We start from the raw sequence: 17567 nt of genomic DNA, 5'->3' as shown, positions 1-17567 counted from the left end.
AACGATCGGCCAATTGCACAAGAGATTTCCCCAATTGATGTGGGCTGATTTTACAAAGCGGCGAGCGAGTCCGAAACCCTTATTAACCGGGTCCGAGGGAGTGGTCCTCGTACTTGTGGGCGTCGTGCCTTATGGATGGACTCTCTTGGAAATGGGGTCCTGACCCGCCAACGACCGGTTTCGATTCATTCATTCATTCATGGATTTCGAGGGAACTTCAATTTATAATGCTCGTCTTCGAATCCCATTAAATCTTGCTGACTAGAATTCATGGTCTTTTGCTGCTTTTTTGCATTGATTGGGAAGAGCTGACTGGCATTGGAAATTAAAAGTGATCAGCAAATGCTGGTGTGCGCATGCGTAGCAGCAGACTTTTGGAAGATTGATAGTTTGACTGGAAGGATGTAACGAAATTAAAGTTGGTAATTGTCTATCTACAGAAGGATATGCCTGCGATACATTATGATTATATAATATACATAAATGATGAGTCAAGATTGCAAAAGGGATCCGGTAGAACCTTGATGGGGGAATGGAAAATTTTATTTCGCCTTGCTTTCGATTCTTTAATATTTGCAATCGATAATAGTTGAGAAAATCATCTTGATTCGAAACTCGTTAAACAGCTATTTAAAATTCAACTAATTTATCTTTTATTAACACATTGATTGCCGTGTCACTCGCATTCACTTGACAGCAAAAGTTCTCAATCAATGTAGAATTTTATGTGCGTAGAACAAGTCTATGTTTAGTTTATATCTTCTTGTTTTAACTCGTTACTCAGCACATGAATCCTCTGTGATTCATACATATTTTAGATATTTTCATACTTATATTTAGATATTTTCTTCTCTACTACAATTAAGAGAGCAAGTAAGCATCGTATTAGATAGTGGTCAGAATCACTGGCACCAATCAATCAACATGTTAATGCTTAAATTTTTGCATTTACATCCATTTTCGGATTTTTTTTTTTTTTTTTTTTTTTTTTACGGAAAAAGTGGAAAAAGATGGTATTGAAAATATTTTTCTCAAAAGAAAAAAAAAAGTCTAAAAAGATTCCAAAAGATTCTAAAATATATATATATATGGATATAAATTTTACTGTCTACGATTTCTGAGAGGATTTCCTCACTTAACAGGTTCACTGCCAAGATTCCTATCAGTGCTTCCTACCACTATCTAACACTGTCTAATAAGATTCCTACTTGTTTCTAATTAGATAGCAGGTGTAAATAATCGATGATTCACATTCTCATGTATTATAACAAGAAGATATAAACTAAACATAGATGTGTTCTAATCGTTTATTTTTACATTGATTGAGAACCTTGCCTGTGCGTAAATATGGATGCCACGGCTCTCAACGTGTTACCTTATATTAATGATAAATTTTTTTTGTGTTAAAAATATTTTATATTTGATAGCCTTTGTTTCAAAATATTTATTTTAGTTTCAAACGAAATAAATCTTTTCTTTTTACTTTCTTATATATGTAGTATAGAGAAAGTATAGTAATAGTTAAACTAGGGAATAAAATTCAAACTTGGGTGGGATTTTGACGAATCCCCATGTTTCAGACCACCCAGAAAACACATTTTTGGAAAATGTCCGTCTGTTTGTCTGTGACAAAAATAACTCAAATTCTTTGAGCTGAACGGTTGAAATTTGGTGTACGGTCTTTACACCAAATTTCGAGTTTCTATGAAATTGTGGGTAAAATCTGTTCTGAGAAAATCCTGCTGATCAGTACCTCGAATACAAATTGACACGATAATTACAAAACGAAGAGAACTGTCGGTTGACTGTCGGTCTGTACTTTCAGAAAGAATCAAGCACTGTAATTGAAATATATCAAATTTTGTATGGGATTTTATGACTACAAATGCAGTTTTAGATCAAATTTTTTGTTTCAATTGGTTGAGAAAAAAGTGTCTAAAATTCAAATTTGATTTTCGGATACGTTAACCGCATGCCAGTGATTAATCGCCAAATAACTCGCCAAGAATGACAAGATAAATTTTTTAAAAAAATCTAAATTGACGCCAAAGGTTAATATTTCGTAATTTCTGTACGCCAGTGCCATATAAGGCTTTCTCCGGCAGGACAAATTTATTAGAGTATGAAAGAAAATTTTGAGAAGACCATTTCCCCTGGTTGTTTCTCTAGATCGATTTTTAAAAATACTTGTTCTCGACGGCTTCAGGTGGACTTATCAGAAAAAATTATATAAAGCGGTATTTTATATGTACAGAATATTAATCTTAAAAACAGTAATTTACGATATAATTTAGATTACTATAAATGTCAAAAAAAATTCCAGGCTGATATGTTCGTCAAATCCCTCTGAGAAAAAAAATAAAAATTAATCAACTCGAAGTTATATTTAAATGTTTTATCACCTTCCACAATTCAAACTAAACAAACATTCCAAAACATTTTCTAAATGTTATAATTCCGATTTTACGAAAATTATTTTTAAAAAGTACTTCATTAAGGAAATTCATGAAATGTTCATGCTATTGCTAGAAAAGAAAAGTATCATACTAAATCAACTTCTGGTTTCAATTTGCTTGTAAGTATTCATATTAAATTCTCGGTTATGTAATATAATTATTTGTATGTAAGTACAATGGAATAGTTTTTGATTTTCTTTTATTATAGGGATTACCATTATAAAAGAAATTAACCTTTTGCACTCGAATGGTGCTTCTCGGTCACCATTCAAGACAATGCATCGTTTTGACATTTTATTTATTTATTTTTAATTTTGATCGTTAAAAATACCTACAGAGTGATAAAAAGATGTAGATTGATTTTTCGGCGAAATTCAATTTAAAGCAATTATTTATTACTCAAAAAAATTAATGTAAATAAGTTCCTTTATTAGGTGAATAATTATCTATCGAATTACTTTATCGTGTGCAAAGGGTTAATATTTGTCTATTCTTTGGCAAATAAAATTTTCAAAAAAAAAAATGCATGTCTATTCTTAAAAATTAAAATTCATGTCTATTCTTTGATGCGAAGTAAATAATTCAATTCAAGAAAGTTTTTAAAAATGACAATAAAAAGAGGAAATGTTTAAAAGTTTGTTCCGTAAATATGTTTCACAAGTTAATGAATCGCATAGTTAAGTCTTACTAGTTCCACATATATTTAAATTACATTCTCAAAGGTAATCTAAATAGAATTGTTTATACGAATTAAAATATGAATATGAATTTCTTTTTACAAGCTTCATATTTTGTTATTGAATATATCTACATTTCGAAATTACACAATTAGAAAAGAAAAATAAAATTTCTAAAAACCTTCACCCAGTCACATGGATCAAACCTGGCTATTGGATAACAAACAATGATATTTCGATAACAATAGCAAATATCAAAACTCTATAATCTTGCTCCAAACGTATTTATTTCTTTCAAAACAATACGCAAATATCATTTTTTACTTTTCAACTTATTCTGATTACATTAAAAGACCCTTTTACCTTGTACTGAAGTTTTGGCTATTAGTTTCCACCTGTCGTGATTTCTTTTCTAATTTTTTTTTCTCCATAAATATTTTTTATCTTTGTAAATACTAAACGGGATCATTTTCCACAGATATTCTCTGGGGTGATTACTTCATTAAATGATTCCAAGAAGGCCGAATTTGAACTTCGGTGAGAGTTAACCTTTCTTCTAATTCGAGAAAATGGGAACATGTTTGAATAAGATTCTTCACGGACTTAATGCAGATTTGATTAATTGGAAAGACCGTGGTTAGGGCAAATATAATTTAACACTCCTTACTCAGCATAAAGAAGGGTATTGTGGGAAATAAATTAATGCGAAATTACAAGATGGATCGAAAGCATTAAGGATGCCTTGATATTCTTCATTTAATAGTAAAAGCAGAAGAGAATAATAGCCGAGGTTTCTTAGAATCTACAACTTTTGTGCATGGATTTGTTTGATCGTAAATTAAGATCTTTATATCCGAATGTTAGAATCAGTTGCTGCAATTATTCAAGCTTTGTTTTGTTTTCCATGTTTATATCCCCTTTTATGATGAAATAATTGCATAATTCAAGTTTTGCAATTAATATATTATAATTAATCGCTAATCGCAGATTCTGTTATTATCTTACTTTCTTTATAAAAGTGTATCAAGAGTGAATGATGCATAATTTAGCAGGTTATGTTTTTGTGAAGAAATGATCATTATTTTCTGAAATTGGCGTTATTAAATCTGCTATATTACTTGATGTTGTGTTAAAGTTAATTTAAAACTTATTAGCCTACAATCGAGAATCAGTTAGAATGGAAAAGGACGATGTGATAATATGTGAATCAGCGTTGTCACTTGTATAAGGTAGTGATGTCTGTTTATCTCGGAAACAAACAGATTTGCAAAGTATATTGAAATTTTCTTTTGATTTTATACAAAGTATCATTATGACATGCACATTAACTTACTTATTAATATTGAACTACAGATATGCAGCATTTCTAAATCTTGTTTTGAGGGTGAACTGAAGCGAACACGATGACTTGTGATAAAGTTTCGACTTTGGGATCGGAAGGTTCTAGGCTCGAGGCTCGATTCCACTGTAAAACTAATGTGTGAGTGAGTCTGGTGCATGTTAATTCCGTCAGTGTCAAATGTGCTCCTGTTAGTGTAGAGAGGATGGTGTCCAGTACATATGCTGTTCTCGTCATCTGACAACGGCTCAAAATTATATGCCCCCCCCTCCCCTCAGAATAATACTAGTGTTGCTTAAAACTAGATGCTAATAGTAAACTAAGACACGAAATGATACTGTATTGATAGCTTTGAACCAAGGTTCTACTGCTGGTTGTATTAGAAGGGTCCTCTAATCGGAAGTAATTAAATGTGATCACTGAATGAATATAATGGTTAACACTAATCCAAGATAACTGACATTTGCTAATAATGAAAATTTATATGCATAAGTAGAACTTAACTGAAATAAAACAGATGCAGATATTTATTACACATAGGAATATCAAAACCTTTATGGTACATTCCAATGTGAGTGAAAAAACGGGAATGGCCCGGTGATCTTTATGATCTTCTGTTAAAACTGGGGGAAAAAAACCTGAAGTTGTTGATGATGATGAATCGTCAAAAGTTATTACAACAGAATTGAGATTATGAGACAATGTCTCCAATTATTTTTATCATCAATTGTATTTGATTTTTGTAGCTTCCACTAAAGAAATATCAAATGTTACGAAAAAATACATCTTTTAAAATAATTGCAGGAATTCTGTAACTGCAATGGAGGAGCCACTGTTGCCATGGAGATTATAGAATCTGAAGAATAAAAATATATATATATTATTTCCACTGTTAATAAATGTTATAGTCGAGAAACTTTTATAGTACAGTAAACTGTGATTTTATTGTACCAATTCTCTTTGTGTGGGAGGGATGTAAAAAACAATGTTGTGTTCTTTATAAATAAATGAAAACCTTTGAATATTGAGTAAATTATACCATTTACTTATCACTCTAATAATAATGTAAAAAAATACCATAAAATGCATTAAAAGATAAATTGTCGAACATAATAGTTTAACCCTTTCTAGGGCCATCATTATGACATACAAAATTTTCTGTATGAAGTAACGTAGATTTCGCATAAGTTCTGAAAATTTTTTCAATAAGACTGCAATGTTTCATTCCTTATCTCACATAAAGTGGTGTCTTGACTTGTTAATTAATTGTTAACAAAATTAATTAAACAAAATAAATTTATCTAATACGCTAAATGAGTCGCTTTTCTTAAGACAATTTTAATCCAAAAAATATTTTAATATACCATGATTTAAAAAAAAAATGGCCTTTTAAAGGGTTAAGGAGGTATTTTAAAAGATCGTTAAAATATTGCTTAATATAAATTTTGAAACATTAAATCAATTATCCAGTCTATGAACATAAAACTGAGAGAGTATGTTCTTTTCAATATCTTGTTACTTTTATAACAGTGTTTAATCATATTTCATATGTAAATTTTGTTAACATATATTATTGCATTATTTTTTACATCATGTGATCAGAACGGACTTGTTTTGAACAGTCTGTTCTCTGTTGAAGAAAGCTGTCCTAAACAAAATACAATGCATTGATAGTTAACAATAATTTTTCATTTTAGAATTCTTCACTCATTTCTCAAATCCATTTCAATAGAATCCCAATGACACTCGTATCTTTCGAAAGTTACAGTTGACTATTTATCATCCGAATTAATACAAAAGCCTTCGCAATCTGGAAGTGATCTTGCATGATACGCATCTCTGAGTCTGATATGTTCAGGACATAACTCTCAGCAGCAGAAAAAAGAGAATTCAATCCTTTTAGTCCACTGGCGATTCTGAAAAGGTCTGGCTTTTCCATTGTCTTTACATCATTTTAAATGTCCCGTGACAGCTGCATTCAGTTTGGTCTTATTGCTCATCGAAGTCCTTGCATTTCTTTGCTTTCAAAAAGGAAGAAAGAACGTAGTTGGAGAGACACTAATCTATCACAATATGACGCAGATACAGAAAGATAAAGGAAGGGGAGGGGGGTGAATGCTGAGAAAGGGGGAAGTGGCTGAAGTGGTGTCGCCGGGTGCAGGGGGTGGAACACGAAGCGTGCCCAACTGGCAATCGCACGCTCTCCATTGTTGCTCCCTCCCTTTCGCAGACAGTACCTGTTCATTGGAAAGGAAGTAATTATGATTGACATTGCACCTTAATTAAGTAATTAGCGGTCGCCATTTTCGCTTAATTGCCCCTCACGCGGGCGATGCCGCTTCAACCGCAAACAACCGTCCGAAAGGGCTGACTTCTGTGACAACGTCGCCATCCGTGCTCTGGCAATCTCTTCCCCTACCCCTTTATCACTGAGAATATGGAATCTGGCATCCCACCCTCTGATTTCTGTTTTCCAGTGTTTAATCGGCGCGCCCTAATTTGGGGCTCACAGCACAGGTTTAGACGCCCTGCCTCGATCTTGAGGGTGTCGGGTTTGCCGATTTCGATTCTGTTTAGCCTCTTGCGGTTAAACAATCTATTTCGCCTGAAAGGGGATGGCGATGGGTTAGGAGAATATGATGTTTAGGCAGTTTGTGGTTTTGCTAGTTTCTCTCTCTTTTTATATACCATTAATAGGTCTGTTTACATATCAAGTATGATATGATTATAATTAGTTTTGGGTGTGCCAGGATTTAAAACATGATGAAATGATTGTAAAGCGAATATATACTTAATTTATAAGGATAATTTCCCAATAAGGGGAATTTATATGTTTGATTTTTCCCTTCTTCTCTTTGGTATGTGGTTTTAAAACATCAATTTAATAGAACGATTCCTTTAACAATAATTCTCAAAGTATACAGACAAATAAATTAAGATTTCTCAACCCATGTAACGGAAAACTGATATTTTAATGAATTCATCACTTCAGTAGTTAAATGGATCATTGAATGCATTTTTTTTATTCCTTTAAAAATAAAAGTTTGTTATTATACAGTTAATACTTTTAGCATTCTTTCCCTTGATACATGGAAATAGATGCAATAAGAATAATCAATATTATTAAAAAAACTCATAAAGAAAAAGGGAAATTTGAAAAATTTAATGAATAGAAGATAAGACGAATAAACGTATTTGCTGTAGTGGTTTTTAGGTGTTGCTGATTTATTAACCTCTTGACTTACGAATTTACTTAACTTCCTAAGTGGATGGCATATTCTATTTAGGACATTATTGTTATTTTGGATCCTATAATAATATAAAGGACATTTGAGATATTGAAGCATTTCATTTTTTCGCATTAATACATTTACTTAAATGCAGATTTAAAACTAAAAATTCCTTCATTCGATGCGTGTGTCAGACATGTCACGCCATAGGCTTAAAATTTATTAATTAACATTTTGAAGAAATGAAACTAAATTTACAACGAAACGTTTCAAATATTTTCTACGTTACAGCAAAACAGAAGTAACTTTAAATTTATATGTTGTAATACATATAAATTCATAACCTTATAGTGTTAATTTTGTAACCGTCATACAACAAGCTTTTGCGTAAGAAGGAATTAGCTATTTACATCCAGTATATTTAAACGATATAACATAATTTTTTTCTGCTTATAATTCGCTTTGAATTTTAAAACTTTCCTGCTATATTTAAGTATGCAAATTGTAAAGAATTAGACGCTTAAACATTTCCTTTGAAGGTCACTTCATAATCAATCAAATTGGAAATAATAAAAAGGTTAAAAAAAAGAACTTATTCTTCTTGTAGAATAAAGTTTTGTAGGATTTATTTATAAAGAAAATCAGTCAGTTAACTTGTGAATAATTTCTAGATATTAATAATTAATAAATAAATAAATTTCATTAGCATTTTAAACTTTGATATAAAGATTATGATTATAAATAAATTATATTAATTAGTAATAAAATGTTTAAGTGGAAGTTAAAATACGCTAATATCATCCTTTTAGTTGTTGTTGAAAAGAGTAGCAAAATTAAGTGTTCACGAGAAAAGTTAAGTAGTTTTACATAATTTTTTAAAGTTTTTTTTGATGTGTTAATTAAAAGCTGAACTTTTAAAACTCACTTTGCATTTAACCAGTTAATTGTTTTTGACGAGTATACTCGTCAGGAGAAAAGTACAACATTCTGCGTTATGACGAGTTTATTCGTCAGGAGTAATAAACAGTTTGCAGTTTGAATTACGATTTTAGTAAAAACTCAAACATATTCGTAAATTTCAAGATGTTTAAAATATTTTGATGCCAACTCGAAATAAAAGGAACAATTAAAAGATTGTTATGTGTTGTACCATGCTTTGCTCAATACCATTCTCTAACCGCATATTAAAATAATAAATTATTTGTTTCTTTTCGTTCATATGGGAAAAAATGTATGTTAGTTAAAGTAAATAAATAAATAAATGTGATTATTGAAATTAAAAAATAAGATTTCATTGCAACATAATTTCATATTACACATACTCTGTGTTTGACGAGTAAACTCGTCATAGCTCAATTTTTGCGACATAATTTAGATACGCATTTTCTGAAGTGGTTGAAACAGTTAAATGGTCAAGAAAGTTTTTTAGTAAATATTAAAAGAAATAACTACTGAAAAGTTATAATTAGTAAATTTTCTGATTTTTAAACAGTTAAAATTTTTGTTTATTATTCAATCCTGGTTACTATATTCTCAAAATTTCTGAACTAGACAAAGGCGTTTCGTTCGCTTCTGCGAAACCTCCTTTAAGCTCGCTCTAAAAATGGCGAAACTTTGCATACGCCTTGAATAAATATACATAGTAATGTCTAATTAATTTATATTTCTTGCTAAACAATTATTTATTTATATATTCCTAAAACTTTCACCTTGCATGTCTGATACATTCTCATCGCCACCTTTACGTGAGCGTCGGACATCCATTAGAAAAATGTAAACGCTCCAGAATAATCTGGTTGATAATGATAATAATAATAATAATAATAACAAAAGAGACAGAAATGAAAAAAAGTTCTCTATTATCCTAATGAGGCTAATGGATCGTGAACAGAGTGCACGTTTTTGTCGTTTCCCGGACAAAGCTGCGGCTGTATGCACACTCTGGTTTTATTACATCCGATTGTACATTGTGCATCATCTTCCTGGCAATACCTTTTTAAAACCGGCAGATGTTCGCCGCATGAATACGATTGAAATATGTACTTAAAACGAGTTACCAGAAAATGAAGAGAACCGATGCTGGCAATTAAACCGGGCTACCTCGATGACATTAGTGGGGGTTTTATAAAGCAAGCATTGTAATATTTTTCCTCAATAGAAAGTACAACATTTCGATAATGTATTAGGTATTGTTGATTCTTTATTATGAGTATTATTCTTTTTATATATTGGAGGAATATCCTCATTGTCTGAGCGGATGGAAATGTTTTGATTTGACTTAGTGGTTCTTTTTTTGTGTTCTTGACGTTTAGCCTTGTATGTTGGCAGGTGGATGGTCTAGGGTGTCATTCGTTGGTCACGTGGCAGTAATTACTTTCGGTGTGGTAATTCGTGTGATGGCTTTGTTTCTGGAATGAGACGTCCGTTTTAAAAGAATGGAATCAATTAGTGTATTGGTTATTGATTGTCAGTGAGTTCTTTGTTTTCAGTTTGCAAGCCTTCACTTTTTCATCTTCAAATGACAGATGTTTTATAAACGCTTGCCTTGGGCTTTTGTCTTTTTTTTTTTTAATAAATTGAGATTTTAAAAACTTTTATTGGTAAATCCTTTTTAGTGGGGTTTTACTTCGATGCTTTGAAGCGAAGAAATTGTTACTCAAATTTCTACAAAAATAATTCAAAACAATTTACAAAATATACATTAAAGTTGGCATGTAATTACTTCTTGGGTAGTTGATGCTTATTAAGATTAAGTTTTTTTTCTAAATTCTAAATTAGAACTTTTTTTTAATTGAACATATTAGAATTAATTGAAAATGAATCGGAATTTTAAAAGCGTTTCTTTTTAATTTATTCGGAGGATTTAGATCACTTTACAATGACAAAAAAAAATTAATGTGATGCCTATATTATTTTCGTGTTCTTTTTTTTTCTTCTTTAATTTTTTAAAAATAAATTTTAAACACAATGTTTTTTTAAAAATACTTTTTTTTTTGCATCAGTGTCTTTATAAACTGTTATGGGCGTAGTTTATTTTTGAATAAATAGACAGCGCCTTTTCTTATTTTGAATTCAAGAATTAAATCATCACGTTTTTCTTCTCTATTTTTTATAGCATTTCAGCTTTTATCTTACTTAATTCTCCCATCTAAGGGTGATGTTTGCTAGTCTTCCATTCGTTTAGAATCCTTTGCTGAATTTTAACTTATTATCTCGACCAACTGTTCTACTTCATTTACTCATTTTTAAAAATCTATTTTATGTCAGTTTTTTTAATTTCTTAAAATAACTTTTTAATTGTACAATTTGCGCAAATAATAACAATTAGTTTTCTTACGAAAGAGGTTTCAATCTATTTACAAAACCGTAATCACACCAGCCTTTACAGTACGGAATGATTGAGAGGAGATTCCTACGCCACCAAAGGCAATAGGTACATATACTGATCTAATTTTTAAGATATTAGCCGTTTGTGATAGTTATGATTTGGAACTTCAACGTCCAAGTTCGTGAATACTATCCCCCAGTAGAAGTCGATGGATTCTTCCGATGCTTATAATTGTTACACAACTAGGTTATTAATTTGAAAGATATTTTGAACATAAAAGAAAATGCGTAGTAAAAAAGGGAATCAGTTGATCAAGAAATTCGTGAGATACTTCCAGTATTACCAAAGCATAGATGGCTCACTCTGATGGTAACACTTGTGACAAATTTATGCAGCCCATAAGCCATTAACAAAGACATCCATCTCCACTGGTAATAAACATGAATGTGTGTATGTACACATGTGTGAATGTGTTGATACTCTAAAGGTCATACCGTTTGACCTGCAACTACATGTGTGACACAGATATACCTTGAAGGAAACCCATTTAAGAACGATTTTTGTAAAATTTTAATTAGATATTAATGTTGAATTTTTCCGGAATAATTTCCAATAATATTATAGCACAAAAATGAATTCGACATCGTTTCAAGATTATAAGAGTTATCTTTTTAATGTTACCAATTTAATAATTCATGCGCATTTTCCCTGAATTTTTGGCAATTTTTTTTAAATATTTACTTGCCTAATTTTTATTAATAAATAACAGCGTTTTCCTGAAATTCAAACTGTTTGCATTGCATCACTAAGCATATAATCTCGTGATTTTCTTTCATTGTTGAAAGCTAAAGAAGAATAGAGAGAAAAAAAAAAGAATGAATGTAGTACAGTGAAATTTAGAAATAGATGTATTTCACATTTGCTAATAGAGGTGATGTCATGGGACTGGTCTTCATTAGAAAAGTTCACCTGACAATAGAAAGGGCATATGCAACAGAATTAAAATTATATGATTTTAATGTCTGTAAATTTGGATGAAACATAAACATGAAAATATAACTAAACCTTTTGACTGGAATTAAATATAACTAATATCCTTGGAAAATCAGCTGGTCGCTAAAGGCGACTAGTTTCTCACTGATGTTGACTTTCAAATTTCAATGAAGGTCTTGATAGATTTCTTTAAAATGCTCTTAGGAGTCAACATTTTAACAAGTCCTTCAGTCATTTTCAATCTAGTTATATGAACCCTTCTCTGTTATCTCTTAAAAATAGAAGATAAGGAGTCATCTTATTAAATTGCATGTGTGAATCATACATAAGCGAGAATTAATTGATGCTAACCGTAGTTAATCTGCTAATGATTATCCTTTTATAAAAAGCGTCATATCTTGCTCGATTTACACAAAAAGCATATTTTTTTTAAAAAATTATTCTTAATGTAAAATTAAAGCAACCTTTTAAAAAACCTGCTCATCCATTTTTGTATGTATAAAGAATATAAAAAAAGCTTTACCGAAATTCATTTATCAATTATGTTTTTCTTTACCCATGGGAAAATGAGTTGAATTTATTTAAAACAATGAGCAAAAAATAAAGCTAGCACCGCATGACCTTGGCATTTTGCTAGATCTAGAGATAAAGAAAAAAAAAACCACTAATCCTTCCGATGCGGTAATTACCTGTTACGCATTTTACACACAATTTTTTTCCCTAATTATTTACATTCAGAAAACGCGCGAGTGTACTAAATCTGGTGTCTTCCAACTCTCACCTGTTCTCGGAATCATTACCAGGAAGCCAAACATGTTATATCTTCTTACTTATTCTCCCAGTATATATTCGTTCAGCTAAATAAGAAACGAGACTACAAAATCCTGATTTATTAACAGTTAAAAATCAAAAAATTCTCACTCGTTATCAGTTGACTCTTGATGAATGGGACAGTTTATTGTTTTTTGGTTAAAATGTAACTAACGTAAGTATCTAGGTTAGAGCGGAATTGTCCCTTGACTAGCAAATAGAGAGAGCTATTAGTCATTTGAAAAAGTTGTCATTGTTTGGTTTTACTAAGTTTATAAAAATATAACCACTTGGAAATAGTGGAGGAGTAAAACAAGTAGTATAGGTTGTCCTTTAACACTATGTGGTATGGTCAGGGCGTCGTTAAAACTCAATTACAACTGTTATAAAGATGTCGGACAGTTAATGCTGATCGACGATATATTTTTTTTACAGTGACATTGTAACGTAGTTTTAAATAATAATATATAGTTAGTGGTGTGGTTTTTTTAACTATGCTTCAAATTTATTTTAATGAATTCGTCGAAAAAAGGAGAAAAGTGAGTGAACTCCAAAGGTTGCGATTGAGGTTTCGAGGAAAAAAAAGTTCAACAAACTTTTTAAAAATTTATTTTTAATTTGTATTTTTAACTCTGTAAGTTGTAGAATGTGCTGTTTCTCTTCTTTTTTTTTCTTCGCTGAAGCTTGTTTGTAGTCCAATTTTAAAGGCAGTTCATAATATTTTAATGAATTCAAAGAAATCTAAATTGTGTTCAGTTTGATAGTTTGAAGAAGCCTCTTGCCAACAAATATTTTTAAATAGTCTTATCTATGCCCCTCATTATTCATTATTTGTTAAGCAGTACCACGATATCCAAAATATAAAGTCTCTTGGAAATAATTAAATGCTTTGTGAGTATCAAAAACAAAATAGAAATATTTTTTGGTCAGATATCACAAATTAATCTCAATGTAAAAATATGAAAACAAACTATTGTTGTTAAAATTGCTGTGTAAATAATTTAATTAAATAAAAAAAAATGAATCTTTTAATCAAAAGCAAAAGTTTGACCAAAAGTAATCATCCTTTTAATTTGATTAAAATATTTTATTTCCTTTCATTATTGAAAATAATTTCTCACAAGGATAAATATTTCTAAACATGGAAATAGATCCATATGCCAATTTTTGAATATTTGGAAAGTACTCTGTATATATATTTATAACATTTGAGAACCTTATTTCATTCAATTTTTGTCTTCGAATCTAAATAGCATTAGATCTCACCTAACTCAGTTTTCATATGTTTAGGTATCGCTTCTATTATCGATGACAAAAATTGAAGAAAATAAAGAGAACTACTATGATTGGTTCAAAACTGATTCATTATTAATGATTATTTATAATTGCACGATTAAACTAAAGATACCTGGTTACCTTATTAATAGTTGCACGAAATTTAATAAATTTTAGTTTAGTTATATGAACGTCCCGTTTTAAAGCAACACTAGGGCTATTTTGGGACGGACCTCGTAATTTTGAACCGTGGTCAGATGACGAGGACGGCACCTGAGCTGGCACCTTCCCTCTTCCACATCGTACCAGCGGGAGGACGTTTGACCCCGACGTATTTAACGTGCATTAGACTCATTTAAACGATTGTTCTTCGGTGGAATCGAGTCTCGAACCTGAAACCATCTGGTTCCGAGGTCGAGACCTTGCCACCAGGCCACCACGGTTCTCGAAATTCATTAAAAAAACGTGGGTATGGAACTTGGATTATTCACTAAAACGTGTTTTCCTTATTCTAAGAATAGTTAAGATTAACGAACCGATTTCATTAAAAGTTATTTTTTTAATTAAATGGATTTTTTTAATTTAATGATTTTAGATTTTAAAAAAGGAGAATGGTTGAGGCATTTTATTCGGTCTCGTTATAATGGCATATTCATTTTTTCTTAATCCACAGCAAATAACCTAAAAGCAGAACCAAGTCTGGTTAATCAGAAAATAGAATACTAAATTTCAACTAAAGTTGTTACTTCTTAGCTCAGCATTAATATTAGCTCACTTCGTCAATGACATCCAACAGTTTATCAAAACTAACAGGAACGAAAAGCGAGGGAGTTGGAGGAATAACCATTAGAAATTCCCAAATTAAGGACAGGAACAACGATTCATTGTGATGAACTTCTTTTAATTGAAACTTCCCGTGTCTGGAGATGGAGAGCAACCAATTAACCCTAATCAAACGCGGAGTGGCCTTTAACTGCATTTGGAGGAGTTAGAGATTAGCAGCCAACTTTATACTTTATCCCATAAACAGCTGTTGGAAATCATAATGTTTAATAATAGGGTTTTCTCTGATGAAACACTTTCGCCTCTTTCCCATTTAAAATATGACCTGCCTTTGTTGAATGCGGACCTTAAGATTATCTTCTGTTGTATTAAAATGAAATTGCTATTTGTGAAACCTAATTAATATTCTTATTTATGATAGAAGCGTTTTTAAAAGCTATGTGAGATCACAGTCAGATACTGTAAAAAATAGCTTTGAATAAGTTTTTTTTTCTTGGTTCACGAATGCCATCAAAGTATTTTGCAAAAGATAGAGCGAAAGTGACACATGGATTTAAAATTTTTATTATTTCTGAATTCTTGTGAAATATTATGCGTTTCTTCCTTGAAATTAAACTTTCATAGTTTAAACTATGAAGATATATTTCATAATAAACAATTTATTCATTAATGCCTAGCTTGCTTTCTTATGTCTCTTGCTCTTCTTCCTCCTCCTTTCACTATATAGTATACTGTGTGTGTGTGTGTGTGTGTGTGTGTGTGTGTGTGTGTGTGTGTGTGTGTGTGTGTGTGTGTGTGTGTGTGTGTGTGTGTGTGTGTGTGTGTGTGTGTGTGTGTGTGTGTGTGTGTGTGTGTGTGTGTGTGTGTGTGTGTGTGTGTGAAAATTTTTTATTAATTTCTCTCTAAATTGGCATCTTTAACTTTAAATTCTGAGTTGCACGGATTATTATTTTTCCCATTTAATCAAAATTGGCAAAGTTTTTTTTTAAACTATATAAGTTCCTAATACGTTATCACGCTCTCTCTTCCTGCTTTCTGCCTTTCTATTCGGCACAGTGCGCTGTACTTATGGATTAGAAATCTTGACAAAGGATAAAAATTGAAGCATTTCTATTATTTGTGAAGAATAAAAATCATTAAGAAACGCGTATTATTTCAATAAAGCTGTACCCAGAGAGATAAATTGCCCTTTTTGGAAGTTTTAATCGTTGATCATTTAAAGGAAAAGAATCGCAATTTAATATCATGGAATATTCACCTTATGATGAGAAATATTTTGTGGTTGTATGTTCATTTTTCTATGTTTATTTTTCATGAATTTTGCCATGTAGCACGCATTAAAAACGTGTGCATTTTTTAAATAAATTCTTTAAAATTAGAAGTTTGAAATTCATGTGGATTAATTAAAATAACGTATTATGATTAATCAAACAGCAATATTTAAATTGCTTCATTTTTTTTTCTTTTCATTTGCCATCGGTTAACGTTTTACTTTTGTGCTGCATCGGATTTAAAGTGAATTATATCATGTATTGACTCTTTTAGAAAATTGTTATTATAGATGTTTTAATAACAATTTTAAATGTAAATATTATTTAATTAGTGATTACAAAATGATAAAGTGTAAAAAAAATATTTTAATTATCAAAAAATTTGAAAAACACTCCACAATTTAGACCTCAAAAACGCTTTGAACTTGATAGATGAAATTTCGTATATGGGCTAATATTCAAATTTGTAGATTTCCATCAAATTTTGATCGAAATCCATTTACAGAAAAGTCTGTTCGAGTGCAAGTGAGTCAGATAATTAAAAAAAAACCTAAAGAGATAGGTACGCAAAATTTGGTTCATAAGTTTAGCATCTAAATAAATCTTTATCACATTTTAACTAAATTTGGCAGGCAGTTAACCACTTCTTTGACCTGTACTTTCGCATGCATGTAAAAGCAATAATTTATAAACACAATGACTTAAATAAATGAAATTTCTTATGCTGTCTTATGACTATAAGTAGTCCCGTGTCAATCGGTCGGATCCATTCGCAGGAATGTCTCTATATCTTACTGTTCGAGTGCAAGCGAGTCAGATAGTTACAAAACCCAAACACAGAGGCAGATAAATTTTGGTTCACAGGTTTAGCATTTTAATACAGAATTTTATCAAATCTGTCAAGCAGTGGACCGCCCGTTGTTCTGTACTTTCTCATATATCTAAACGCAATAATTCAAAAAACGCAACGACTTAAATCAATGAAATCCGTTATATTATCTTATGACTACAAGCTCAGTGTCAAATGTTGTCGTCCATTATAAATATCCGCATGATAGATTCAGTAAAAATGCTATATTCGCGCCAAAGATCCATATTTCTAAAGTATAGTTCACCCATCCCATGCAAGTTATTTGCGATGTTATCCAAGGTACATAATGTTATTCTAGGATATGCGAGAAAGTTTCAGGGAGCCCACTCGACTGGTTATTCCAATAGATACCGTGAAAATAATATGCTATATCTCTAACCACATCTATTTTCCATTTAATCATGTTTTCTGAATCATTATCCCTTTCGATTCCTCTGATCCGGCACCGTTAAGTGAGCCTCTCCAGCGTCCACCTGTCGTTTTCTAACTCGTGATCGAATACCATTACGACGATGAAAGGACATTGATTACTCT

At 31.0% G+C, this 17567-nt stretch overlaps 1 protein-coding gene and 1 long non-coding RNA gene across 5 annotated transcripts in view; one reads left to right on the top strand and one right to left on the bottom strand.

Moving 5' to 3' along the window:
• LOC129977480 (homeobox protein cut-like 1) overlaps positions 1–17567 on the top strand; it is an 826328-nt gene that overhangs the window by 379251 nt on the left and 429510 nt on the right. The window lies entirely within an intron of this gene.
• The window catches only part of LOC129980807 (uncharacterized), a 240026-nt gene that overhangs the window by 115885 nt on the left and 106574 nt on the right, over positions 1–17567 (bottom strand). Inside the window, exon 3 of one of the 3 annotated variants that reach the window (XR_008785298.1) lies at positions 5285–5328. The exons of the other annotated variants lie outside the window; for them this stretch is intronic. This is a non-coding gene — a long non-coding RNA (uncharacterized LOC129980807). Of the gene's footprint in view, positions 1–5284; positions 5329–17567 lie in introns of those variants that run through there. 3 annotated transcript variants of the gene reach the window in all.

This window comes from Argiope bruennichi, chromosome 1 (assembly GCF_947563725.1).
Source record: "Argiope bruennichi chromosome 1, qqArgBrue1.1, whole genome shotgun sequence".
Lineage (NCBI taxonomy): Eukaryota > Metazoa > Arthropoda > Arachnida > Araneae > Araneidae > Argiope > Argiope bruennichi.
The sequence above is the reverse complement of the archived record's forward strand: the minus strand, read 5'-3'. Positions and strand labels throughout refer to the sequence as shown.